This window comes from Cynoglossus semilaevis, chromosome 9, assembly GCF_000523025.1.
Source record: "Cynoglossus semilaevis isolate Cse_v1.0 chromosome 9, Cse_v1.0, whole genome shotgun sequence".
Classification (NCBI taxonomy): domain Eukaryota; kingdom Metazoa; phylum Chordata; class Actinopteri; order Pleuronectiformes; family Cynoglossidae; genus Cynoglossus; species Cynoglossus semilaevis.
Window position 1 is genome coordinate 5,775,440 of NC_024315.1, and position 13,731 is coordinate 5,789,170.

The window sequence follows — 13,731 nt, forward strand, 5'->3', positions numbered from 1 at the left end:
TTTCGTCCCTGAGACAGCTCTTGTAGGATGTGTCCTGTGCAATTTCCTTCCTGCAGGACAGTTGTGATTTTATCAGCCATGATTTCCCTGTGGGCGAGACACAGGATCGACTTTAGCCAACGCTCAATCAGCCGTGAGGTGACTGATCACCATCCAATAGCGCAAGAGGCCAGATGAGGTCGCCAACCTTGTCACCTATGACCTTGTCCCACTGGTCTGGGGGGTCTGGTCCAGAGGGTGGCGTAGGGACGCTGCTTCAATGTGAGCAAAAAAAAAAAAAAAAACAAGGTCTCCCGAGGGAGAATCCCAAACCAGGACTGAGTGTCCAGAATGTCCAGACTGACTGTCAGTCAGAATCATGTCACTTCATTGGTGGTTGATGTTCTAAACTCAGACACAAAAGAAGCAAAAGGAAAGAATATTGAATTAATATTAGCAGAGATGTTAATAAACACAAATACACCAACTATTGCATTCTGACTTCCATTGATGTGTGTAAAAACTTTAGTTTCGGCAGATCACACCAATTTCCCCGTGCCACTCGTCTCCTATCAGATTTCTGTTTCTACACAGATCTGTTTTCACCCAGCCACTGTTTCCTCCTTCTATTCCTCATCTGTTTTTCCAGTACAGACGCAGCTAAACTCCGTTTCTTCGCTCCTCTCTCTCCTCCTGATCTAACCTGAAGCCCAACCTTCCATCCCATCCTTCTTGCTCTCTGACCATGGTTCCATTCATCCTTCTTTTATCTCTGTCTCATCAAGGTCCCTGGTGGGGCCACAGAGGTGACAGGCGTGTGTCTGCCTGGCCCCGCTGTCTGCCTTTCTAATGAGCCAGAAACACAGGGGGTCAGCCTATTATGGAGATGAGGAGATCCGAGAAGGCCAGAAGGTGACGGACTTCACTAATGGAGGCCTTCCACTTCCCTAAACCTCCCCCCCCTCCAACCTTCTCTCTTCTCTTTATTTTTTCATACTCTCTACCTCTGTCCAAGTCCCCCGGCCCGTCCTGCAACAACTCCTGTAGAGTCTCATGTACTGATCTGGAGCCGCAGCCCCCCCGCTCTTCTTACTTTTGCATTTTTTTTCCTTTTTATCTCTATATCCAGCAGGTTGGTGGGTTATTCATCATTCCCAGCCCCATGGCCACCTCTGTTTATTGGCTGAGCTCCGGTGCCCCCTCTTTGTACCTTGGCCCCGTGTGGAGCCTGCTTCTGCCTTTCTCCTGCAGAGACCACACCTGTATGTGAAAATGTGAACTATAATAAACATCTCTTCAATGATATGCAGCCACTTCCTGTCTTCCCTGTGGCCAGTTCTCCGTCGATTCAATGCTCCAGTGTGGAGCCGGAATTCAGCGACTGAAGACGTGGACCCTTTATGTATCAAAGCTGTGTCTTTGAAGCTCACACAAACAAGCGATTTTTATTTTACAGTTTGGTTTATTTCTCATGGGATCAAGACGGTGAATTAAACACTGTAAATAACCGACCGTTGAGTTGTAGCCTTGGTGGAGCTGAGCTGGTGCGTTCAATGGTCTCTGTAAAATATGTAGCAGCAGGGTCGCCCTCATGGTGCTGTGGTTAATTAAAGAATGAGGCTGAGGAACCTGCCCCGTTGGCTCTTTCTTCTACATTTGATCTTCCAAGTTCCTGGGGATATATTCCATTTAACTATTTGCCGGTCCAAAGCTCGCCGGGTGCTTTCGGTTGCTAGGTCAAATAGAATGATTAAACAGGAAGCAATTCATTGGTCAGATCGCATGATATGCAGATTAGGGCTGACTCGCTGTGCCAATGCCTGGCAATGGGAGCGCTCCTGCACCACATGCTGTGAATATTGTAAAATGGTTGTTGCTAGGAGAAATGAGAGGCTTTGGTGAACTATGGGCTGTGTGATGCACCTGTTTCTCCTCCAGTAGGATTTCTGTAACACATCATTCCTGCCTTGTTTCTGGAAGCTTTGATTTTTTTTTTTTCTTTTCCATTTTTTTGTTGAATTAAAAAAACAGACTCGCTTAGACCTCATAATGGAATAGGAAAAGATTTTTAAATTAAATGCTCAGTGTAAGGGGATATTAATAATTAATAACAACGGCTATGCAAGCACTTCTCAGGCCGTTCAAGTGTCAAATGAAATCACACACACCTTCGCTCGTTCAAATATTCAAGGTGATTTGTTGGAATTTTATTAATAAAATGCTGCGGGGCTACTGTAATTATCTTCTTGCCGGGGTCTGGTGATCCTGATTCCGAGGCATATTTAGTGTCACATAGCGGAGCTTATTGTGAGAGGTGGTGCTGTTGATTAGCCCCTATTAGCACCAGGTCTCATCCACTCCTCTGTGTTATGCCTCAGCATTAGTCTAATGGCTCGGGAAACACAGACGATGATTCTCATCACAGATTAGCATGTGTGGCTGCTGCCACAGCACACGGGCACACGTACGCTCACATGTTCACACAGTGCTTTAACGCTTAATCACATATATGTATGACCAGACATAGACCCAATATGAATATGTGATTACGCAAAAAAAGAAAAACTGCACAGATTTTGAGGACCGTTCAGCTCTTTTTACTATTTTTAATAAATGAGGTTAAATTGGTTAAAAAAAAATCACCTAGTGTTAGTGTTATGTATACCTTTGTGACCTAAATACTTAAGGTTTTTTTTTTTTTTTGGGATGACAAGCTGACTGACACAATTGTCAAAGGGACCACGAGGGTCTGTAGACTGACTAATGTTACTGAGGACGACGGCTTCACCAATGATTTTAAAGAAACTCTTGGCATTAAGACTGAAATCAACCAACTCTGTGAAAGAAATATATATATATATATATATATATATAAATATTCAGTCATTTGGATTAGAAATAAATCACATACATCTACCTGCTGTTTACAATTTAATTAATAGTTCAATTACTTTTATTAATTTTGATTATGCCACAGCCGACCTGTGATTAATCATGATTAAAACTTTTAATTGTTTGACAGCTGGTAAGTTTAGGTTGAACTCTATTGATCTCACACCGGATCTCGGAAATTGTTGAATTGTAGAAAGGTTTCCCCAGCAGTCTAGGCCTAGAACTGATGAGTCCTGATGCAGGGAGTCAGAGGCGAGTAGTCAGTACTGCAGTAAAATATTCTCTAAATACAAACAGTGAGCGTCCACTAAACTGTTATTTTTCAGCAGCTCTGCAGCTGGGGATGTAGAGATGAATTGCTTGGAGCCGGCCCAAGGCTATGTCTGTAATGTGTCTTGTGAAGGAGGAGAGTGTGTGGAATTTAATGCATAAGGTTGTGTTTGGGTGTGTGTGTGTGTGTGAGAGAGAGAGAGAGAGATTGATGGAGAGCAAGATAAAGAAAGGGAGAGCAGTTGTGGATATTTGGAAATCCACCACCAGTGTGCAAAATTGTACACAGCATTTTGTGTAAACAATGTGAGTCTGTGTGTGTGTGTGTGTGTCTGAACCCCTGCATGTATGCATGAATGCAGGCCTGTGTGTCTGTGCATGTGTCAATCCCTCCTGCAGGGCAGAGGGCTGAGTGGGAGGAAAGAAGCTTTTTCTCTGCCGTCTGAAGTCTTGTCATCTATAAAGAGACCTCTTCAGGTGCCGCACGCTGCTGATCGTCACTTATGCTGCAGCTGACATCCATTCAGACATCAGCGATTAAGAAGCAGCCTAACTCTTGATGTGTCCCTCTGTAGCCACCCGTCCCCCCCGTCCCCCTCCCTTCCTGCATCCCTCTGCTCAAACAGAAAAATCTAATTTTCTGTCACAGGGCAGTGTGAAATAAGGCTGTGTTGTGATGAATGTGTTTGTTTTTCAATGGCTGCGTCTGAAGGTTGCATGTTGTAAGTGTCTACATGGGGGTGGAGCAGACGTGCACAGTAAATATGTTTAGGGTTTTTTTTTTGTAGTGTCTTTGAAATATTTTGAGCTGGCTTTAAACCCAAAAAATGAAAAGTTTTTTTTACCTTCTTCTACCTCTAGGTTTTCTGACCACAGATTCTATTACTTTTTTTTCCCTCATCGTCCAGTTATTTGTTCCTGCGTGACCTTTCTGCAGCCCTTCAAACATAACCATTTCTCTCTGTAACAGTCTCGCTGCAGTGATCAGGACATGACCACAAAACATGTCCACACCGAGCCGGCACCCACCGGGGACCTGTTAGCCCAGCGTGGGCGCTCCTCTGAGGCCGCTGCACAGAAACACAGCATACAGGGGCTGAGTGTTTACCACCAGGTGGTACTGTACGTGTCTCTACATGAGTGTGGACAGTGTGTTTGTATTTGAAAATCACCAGCCTCGTCCAGAGTTCCTTGCAGTGCACTTTCAATAAGCCTTCCCTCGCAAAGAACAACAAAGTTCCATCATGAGCTAATGTAGCTACATTTTCTTTTCCTCGCCGTGATCGTTGTCTCATTTCCCTCCATGCTCACGCTGACATTTTAAAAAAAATTTTGTTGACCATCATTTCAATCCCGCCTCCTCGTTAAGCCCCGCTCTTCTTGTTTCTGTTCACTCCGAGCCATGCTAGCTTTTGAGGGAGGGGCTTAGCCAAGGTTCAGCTGATCACGGATGGACCTGGGCGGCCTCTGATGACAGCCCTCGCTGCTTTCGCCAAACAATTTTCCAACACATTTTTAATTTTACCAGAAAATGGGAGCCAGTAAAAAAACAAAAACAATGCGATGCAGCGTCTCGATTTCGGGCCATCTGGCCACCGTGGTCTTATATGATCCTAAAACAGAAACATTGTATTGTTCTGTTTACTGATTCATTCATCGTGTGCAGTGTCTGGATCTGTCTCAGTTTCCAGCTCGTGGCGTCCCCTGTGTCAGTCTTGTCAAATGTGATTCACTCTTCAGGGCTCTGATTACAGCAAACCAGAAATAGATTCCTCCAAGTCACATAATACTTCCCTCCAAGTGTTAAAATATGTCCTGCCTTGAAGCCAACACGATCGCTGATGAAAGGACCTCGTGATAATTCAGCAGAAGAAGAAAAAAACATGTTTTTCTAAAATACCAACCATTCTTCATTCTGCTTCCCTTATAAAAAGAACCCTCTCATTCACTTTACCTATTTTATTTCCAGACTGAGGAGAAAATGCCAAGAAGACAGAAAAGTCAAAGCCAGGATATTGTACGCTCGGGCCCAGGCGGTAATGATGCTGCATTGAGTCACTAATGGATTTTTGAGATAGCTCTTGTCTGTTAAGAAACGCTTTGACCCCCATTTGGATGTTCTTTTCAATCATCTGCTGAAAAGGAAACAGCCAAACCGCGCGCTTTGTCCTTTTATATATATATATATTTTTTTCAACAGACAATGCGATTAATTCAACAAATACAAGGTCTATTATATGATAAAATGTTAGTTTGATTAATCACAGGGCAGCTCTGGGTAAATTGCCATTAATAATGATTAATCATGAATGTAATTAATCAGGATAAATCATTTGTTTATTTTATTATTAATCGGTTTTTGCATTAGAGGCAGGTATTTGTTTATGTTTCCCACACGTTTTCAGTTGTGACTTGTCCAAGTGATTATGTCATAAAATGACAAAAAAAAAATGGTAAAAAAGGATATATTATAATATAATAGCATATTTTTTATACATTATTTTTCAGGTGGATTTTGGTCTTCACCGCGTATCTTGACGGTGGCTTGTAGTCGAGTTGCTTTCAAAACTTCCGTGAACCCGTTGTCCTCGACAATGTTTATCTGTCAATCCATCTGACGATTGCGTCAGTCAGCCCCGCCAGCTCTCGACTTTCTTTTTTTGTCAGTGGATAAAAAAAACGATTGTTACATGACTGGTGATGTCAGTGGAGAGTTTTCAGGGGCGCGGTGCGTTAAAAGACCGGACGCTTTGTGTTACTCAACTGAAGCCCATGGATCTGCAGTGACACACAAGGCATATAAGCATTACATAAGCAGAGTGGTCACAGTGTTTACTGAAACATGACTCATCACGCCACAGCAGCATTACTGTCATAATTAATAGGATTAGACATATGTATTTGGTGGTAAGTGGCGGGCGGCAGGTTGTCTGCGTCCCCTGTGGATGATTCCTGCCGCCTTTAATTAAGTGCCTGTTTGTAATTGGTGTTAAAAGTGCTGCAAACAATGTGTTTATGTGAGTAATCAGTGAAAGCACTGTAATGCAAACACGGTGCAGGGTTGAGTAAATCACTTTGCAAAGATTGTAATGCACACGGGAGTCATTTATTATTCCCTCTAACAAAGAAAAGGCCGTTAAAAAAGATCATCGAAGGCTCAAAAGGCCCTGGGATGATTCTAGAATCTTGTTCATAGAGATTTGAATGTTGAATTTAGTTGCCAACAAAAGAAATTATTAAAAAATAATCTTCTAAGGACGGATGACTCAGATGGTTGGTATTTAAATCAAACTCAAATTACTCAAACTAAAATTAATTCTAGGTCAATATATATATACATGCAGATAGATAGACATTATACATTTTATATATATATAATTTTTTAAAGTTTTTTTATGTATTTATTTTTTCACCTTCTCACCTTGGCTGCTCATTGATTACATTTGCCACTCTTTGGCTTGGTCCAACTTTGGTTGACCGTTGATCATGTCCCTGAATGCGTCTTCTAAATGACTCCTATCAGTAGCCTTTCTATTCTTCCCACATTTTAGGTTTGGAAAGTAGCAGTAATTAGTATAGACTTAAAAAAACAGGAAGAAACAGTAATATTTCTACACAGACACACAATGTTGCTGCATAAGCAGTTGATTAATGTTGCAGAGCATTTGTAATAATATTTTGACCCTCATTATCAACCCTCACTGGTCAGTTCAATAACAGCTAATCTGCAAACAACTGAGAAGGGACGGACATTTGGGTGGAGTTTGGATGAACATAGACCTGCAGAGAATATCCGTCCGTTCATCCATCCATCATCTAAAACTTATTTCTTTGCAGGGTTGTGGGAGGGAAGTGGGGGGGGGGGGGCAGGGGAGTCATCTGCAGAAAATATTCAAATGATACCAAGTTATTTGTAGAAAATGCAACAATATCGACTTTCAAACAACATTACTTCGCCAATATGAATTTACCTGTGGTGACTGCACGAAGGTGTGTGTGTGTGTATCTGCAGTAAAGTATAGGTGTATGAACACCACAGCCTCGCTCAGGTCTATGGTCTGTGAAATTGTGTTGCTCCATAAGGACCTCATCAACACATACACACACTTGTGTGTGCGCAGGCAGATGAACGTGCGCACACGCGTACAAACAAGATCTTACACACTCATACACACTCCAGTGCAGACGCGGTAAGAGAAGAGTCTCATATTTCCATTGTTATTCTATTATTCCCAGATCACACACCAATTTCCAGGCCATCATGTAGTGATAAAAAGACAGTGTGTGTAGGAAGAGAGAGTCTTCCTAATGCTCTCTCCTCACAGCGGGGGACACGCCTCCCCTACCTGCTCCACGTCCCTCCACCGCTCCACCCCTCAGGCCCGGCTCGGTACATTCACACTAATTGGATTAGCCGCGACAGTAATGCACTACTGGGTCTCGGCGGCACAAACACTCACTAATAAATTGCACAGGAGAGAATTGGCAGGGTTTTTTTTTTTTTTTCGCTTTCATTTATGAGATTAAAAGAGATTATGAGTGGCAGAATTAAGTAAGTGTGAGAGGCTCTTGACAAAAGGGAGGAGAAGGTTTCTGACCTTGGAGCCGGGGGCCGGCACCATGCCTGGACGGTCAGACACAGTAATTAGCCCGCAGACTGAGCAGCACGGCCACAGACAGGCTAATAATAGTGTCATTGCTGTTAATAACGAGAACTATAATGGTGCGCATAATTATGACAGTTATAATCATAATGATGTAAATCATGTTCCAAGTCAGCACTTTAATCGTTGTGCGTGTGTTAGGATCATCATGAAGGTGATGGATTCATTTGAGGCTGTGTTTATGATTTAATGTCATTAGCGCTCTGCGTGTATCCAGTCGAGGATCGTTTACTTGACACTTCTTTGTTGGTAGAAATACTGTCGCTCTCCTGTCAGGACCATCACTCACTCTCACTCATGGACTGTACTGTAAACAAACATGTGGAACAGGTTCCCAAACAGAAGCCAAACCTGAAAAGTTGTTCTCCTTTTTTCAGGACATAGAAAATGTAGTTTTGGTTTGAAACTTTGGAACCACCTGGCAGCCTGATGTCACCTTTCCTTCAACTTTAAATTATTCGTTTTTAAATGCTCATGTTAATCTTCCATCTCCGCCCATCCCTGTCACCCAATAGCACAGCTACGTTTGGTCACTAACTGGTCACATGAATTTCCCCATTTTGGAACGAATAAGGTTTTTGATTTTCCAAACATATTCGCCTGCCTTAGTTCATCGATACCATTTGAAATCATCAACACCTCCCCTAGAATCTTTTCGTGCGTTACTGCTGATCTTTCACTTTACAAAACATGCTGTTTCTGAGTCCACTACAGTATTTTGTTCACATTAACCCAGTTTTCACTGATGCTAGTTGACCTTTTCCCACTGCCTCTCCTCAACCACTTCCCCTTGACCTTTTGCCGGATGCAGTGTCTGCTTTGTCCTTTTGTTTCTCCCTCGAGGTAATAGCTCACATTTGGATTGGGTGATTTATTTTTCTGCTCTCTTCAGTAATGGGCACATGCACACGGCATGCATGAGCTCACACACAGGCGTGCCAGTCTAAAAGTTAGTGTAAAAACATGACTGTTTCTTCCTCATATTCTCATATGAAACGACTCAAGAACACTTTTTAATTTCCTCGCACTGGTCTTCTGTTTTATATTCCTTCTCTGTGAAATCTAAATGGAGAACAAACTGTTCTCTGTTCCAACCCACTCCCCTTCTGAATCACACCTGTGTTTGGACCAACCGTCAGTCAGACTAAGCCCATGATTAACCTTTATTGCAGCATTTTTAAAAACCTTTGTCGGTGGTCACCAGAGGTCCTGTCTCTGGTGCTTCATGTTGTGCTGAAGTCATTGTGAGCCACAGCGTTGGTTCATTTCTGCCAAAAGTGGCAACATCTCTCATGCAGCGTAGCTGCTATTCTGCCAAGCTGACATTTGCCTCAAGGGCACAATTGAATGTGAGACTTTTTGTACTTTGATTTTTGAGAGCAGCTTTTCTCTGCTATTGACCTGCATCGACTGCACAAATCATCACTCACATCAAACCAACATTTACCTTGGGACTGCAAAAAAGAACATACGAAATAATAATACAAGTAATGCTGGTAAAACCATGTTGCTGCGAGCACCATCTACAGTACGTTACCAGCTACAACGGTCCTGAAACACAGGCAGACGAATAGCCAGTCCATTATAGACTAGGTGATGATGGAGTCCAGGGGCAAAAATGTTCAAATAAAATAGCAGTCATTTTACTGTGAGTTTGTACTGAAGTGGAGCAGGGAGCCAGATTAAACATAGAAAAAGAAAAAAGAAAAGAACAGATACATTTAGGGGAAAAAGATTAGGATTTCTAAAATGTTATATGCACACAAATATACACATATATACACTTGTGTATATGTGTATGTATTTATAGATTTGTATATATGTGTGGTTATATATCTGTCTATTTATGCATTTACAGTGACTAAATCTGAATATCTAAAAGCAACTTTCATTTAACCATTTACAGTGACTAAATCTGAATATCTGAAAGCAACTTTCATTTAACTATTAACAATGAAGAAAAAGGCCTCCAATAAAATAGTTCAATCATCACATGTGACCAAGCAGAATCTTTCACTACAATACCCACAACCCCCAGGGTTTACACCGTCATCCGGCCAATTAACTCCAAATGCTTCAGGCAGCCAATTATGATGAAATAATGATCCACTGGAACCCACCCCCCACCCCCCCAAACCACAAGCACGCTGACATACAGGCACATAAAGATGCAGCTTACATCATCAGTATGTCCGCAACTTTGTTCCTGTAAGTGTGCATGTGTGTGATGATGATGAAATGGCCATCTGTCGCAGCCGGGGATGTGTGAATCCCAGCTGTAGATCAGTGTTTGGCTTCATACAGAAACTGCTGTAAATGAACGCAGCCCATTCATTAATGAGCTTTAACGTTCTTTGAGTTTCACAGTAGGAAAAATACACCGTGTAATGTGGATCAAAGCATCAGCTCATCTGATCCAAGAGGTTTTATACGGCAAATTTTTTTTAATTTATATTATTTAACTCGCAACAATATTTTTTATACCTGAAAATACAAAAGTCAAAGTTATTAATTATTAGACTCCACATTAACTTAATTCATATCTCCACATTAACATGTTCTAAAACCATGAACTTTATTTAAGAAACTCTAATTACAAAGCAGTTAATTGTCAAACAAAATATATGTATATATATACAGTATATATGTACTGTATATATATATACAGTATATATGTGTGTGTATATATGTGTATATATATATATATATATATGTATATGTATATGTATTTGACCTGCTGTGATTCCCTCTGCACAAATGCAACTTTACCACTGTGGGAATCCCTGACTTTATGCAGCAACCCATACCTGAAGAGCAGAGGTCGCTTTCAGAGGCACCAAGGGAGCGTGGGAAATTTGTAATACACCACAGCAGACCGAGGCAGGATCCTCAGTTGCAATCCTCTATTAACAAGCTCAATTCTCTGACGACCAGGCCAGAATTTTCCACTGCACCTCATGCAGACGTGACTCGATGGAAAAATGTAGAAAAACTCAACTAAATTCTCTAGCAACTATCTGCAGAGACCCAACGTGTTGGCGGTCCCTACCTGTGCCCTAAGACCAATCATTAAAAACCAGGCAATAAATAAGTTGAACCTTGTGCATAAAAAAAATCAAAAAAAAATGTGTTTGGCACAATAACAGTTCAACACTTATTTTATTGTTTTTTTTAATTGATTATATTTTAAATTCTTTGAAAAATAAAATTTATTTTTCAAGCCAAATCGTCCAAACAGCTACTGCACCACATTAAAGCATCAACTGCGTCGTCCTTTTCTCTGCACCATAACACCCCGTGCCCCCCCCCCATCTCCTCCTTATTAGATTTTCTTCCTCCTCCCTTTGAAGATGATACCATCGGAAGTGGGTCAACAGAGAGCGATGTCAGCTGTTTGCGGATATTTGTAGAGTGACTGTGTGATGTGCAGTGTGTGTGTGTGTGTGTGAGAGAGAGAGAGACGGGGGGTGATTTACATGGTGTTTGATGTAAGTCTGGGGCCGTGTTCATTAAGGCGCTCTCAGGGTCTCACCTACTCATGATTAAATGATTTGATGATAACAGTCCGGACCTAATAATTGATGGCAATTTAAGCTCTCACCAGCAATTTGTGTCAATTAGCTGCTCTGAATGAAACGGAGGATATACAAGGAAATGTTATCGTATCTGTTTTCTTATCGCATATATAAGATTTGAATGAAGTGAAACTGTTCTGAAGCCATTTGCAAAACCAGATTTTTTTTTGTATGGTCACCTTGGAGGCTGGACTCTCAAAAAAATGTTTCCAAAAACAATCACCATTCATAAATTTCCGTTGCTTTAATAGTGGCCACAGAAAATTTTCTCTTTGATTCTCTCAATTTGGGAATCAAGTCGTGGGCCGAGTTTGATAATCACAGGCTTATGTGATTACTTTGTCTATATAGAACACTGCTGACTTCACATCACTGTGAATAAATGTGTTATTTTGTGGTGATGATATTTGATTTTAAAAGATACAAAAAAATGTATTACCTTATTACATTACAGAGAGTGAATGTAAAAACTGCAGTTATTTGTAAGAGCGTCTACTACAGAGTGGTTCTGCAGTGGGATGTCTCCTCTCACAGCTGCTGTCAATCAAAGTCAGACTGTGATGATGGTTTCACTATGACTGTCACATCTGTGTGTAAAATGACTGCCTTCGTTTACTATAGGTATATGCACACATATGGTGCCATGTTTCTATAGGAGCGCTTGAGTGTGTGTATATATTGTATGTGTGCGCGCGCGAGTGAGTGTGTGTTTATGTGCATGCGTTCATGCACTTGCACTTCCCCCGTGTGTGTAGACGAGCTCCACCATGAGACTCCTCAGACACAAAGAGGGTAATATATGTATAGAAGGGCCTCTGTGTCCCAGTCTTATGGAAATACAGTCCCAAATGGACCATTATGTGTTTGCAGAGTGGGAGGGTCAAAAGACCTTGGATGGAAATTGGAATGGGGGTGGGGGAAACATTAATTCAACTTAGGTCTATATAGCGAAAAACCCACTTGAAGGGGATACGCTCATTCTGTCACACACATACACACACACACACACACACTTGTACACAGAGATCTGGAGGATGCATATATTCACCTGTAAAGGAAAAATATGCAAACGTACAGTGGGACCACACTGACAATATACTTGATGTATGCATGATAAACTGCTGTGGCTATAAATGTATACACCGTGGCTCATACACACAGTACCTGTGCACACTTATATTGTACCACGAAAATGAAGTAATCCACACCGGTCACATGTTGGGCAGATTGATGCGCTCTGATATTATCCACTGTGCAGTTTTTCACACCGCACTTTGTTCTGTCACTGTGGACCGGAACGTCACGACAGCAGTAAAGTCACAGGCGGCCTATACAGTACTGGAGTGTGGCTTCATGTGTGTATAGTATGAATGTACATAATGTACAGAGAAAGTCATGCCATATATTTTATAATAAAAGAGCTTTTGGAAAGTAGGATTTTCTTAGTTCCCTACTTCCTACCACCGTGCTGCATGCCAGCTGGATGGATGGATGGATGGATGGATGGATGGATGGATGGATCCATCCATCCATCCATCCATTCAACAATATAGGGCGGCTCATTCACATACCGTTCTGTTTGTCCTTTAAATCTAACAGCTTGTTCAAGGTTTAATGGTGCAGTTTATGTATAGACACCTAAGAACACAGCTGTGAGTACCAGAAGTTATAAAGTGAGTCGTAAAGTTTTAATTTCCTTAATAAAATTAGAGGGGGTGGAGTGAGGGGGGGGGTCCCAACTTGGAGGAAAAGTTCAAGTCAAAACTCTGCCACGTAGATCTGATCTGAGTGGTTCATGTTGGACTGAACAACAGAGCGCTCTACTACAGTGACAGAGTCTCTCTGTCACTGATGGATGATGTGAAGAAGATCAGGTCGAAATCAACGATGATCAAAGCCATAAACACCAATAAAAACCTACATCTGTCACAGAGTCGTTAAGGCCGGGAGTGAATGTCAATCAAAGGGATCCATGTGGTTGGTGCACGGGTTCACGCAGCTTCTAGACTGGTGTGAACAGGGCAGATGTTTAACTTACCCTTTGCCTCTAGCGCCCCCCCACCACCACCCACCACCATCAGGGCGACGTGACACACTCATCCTCTTCTACCCTGCACATCCTCATCTCCCCGTCATAATCAAATTGCCAGTTAGGGATAGGAGCTGATGCTGAGGGTGGTAGATGAAATGAGTAAGTGAGTGTCGGAGTGAGAGAGAGAGAGAGAGATAATGAACACAGCTTCAGTCTTCTTAAGAAAGGGAAAGGTGTTATAATGGATGTGGACAGACGTCCTCTGTCAGTGCGGGGCACTCAATTCAGGCTCTCATCTCTTGCATTAATATCCTCTTCC

At 41.9% G+C, this 13,731-nt stretch overlaps 1 long non-coding RNA gene across 1 annotated transcript in view; it reads left to right on the top strand.

Moving 5' to 3' along the window:
* Positions 1-1,403, top strand: part of LOC103383554 (uncharacterized) — a 32,956-nt gene extending 31,553 nt beyond the window's left edge. The window contains exon 3 of the long non-coding RNA XR_522023.2: positions 1,109-1,403. This is a non-coding gene — a long non-coding RNA (uncharacterized LOC103383554). The remainder of the gene's footprint in view (positions 1-1,108) is intronic.
* Positions 1,404-13,731: the final 12,328 nt, after the last annotated feature.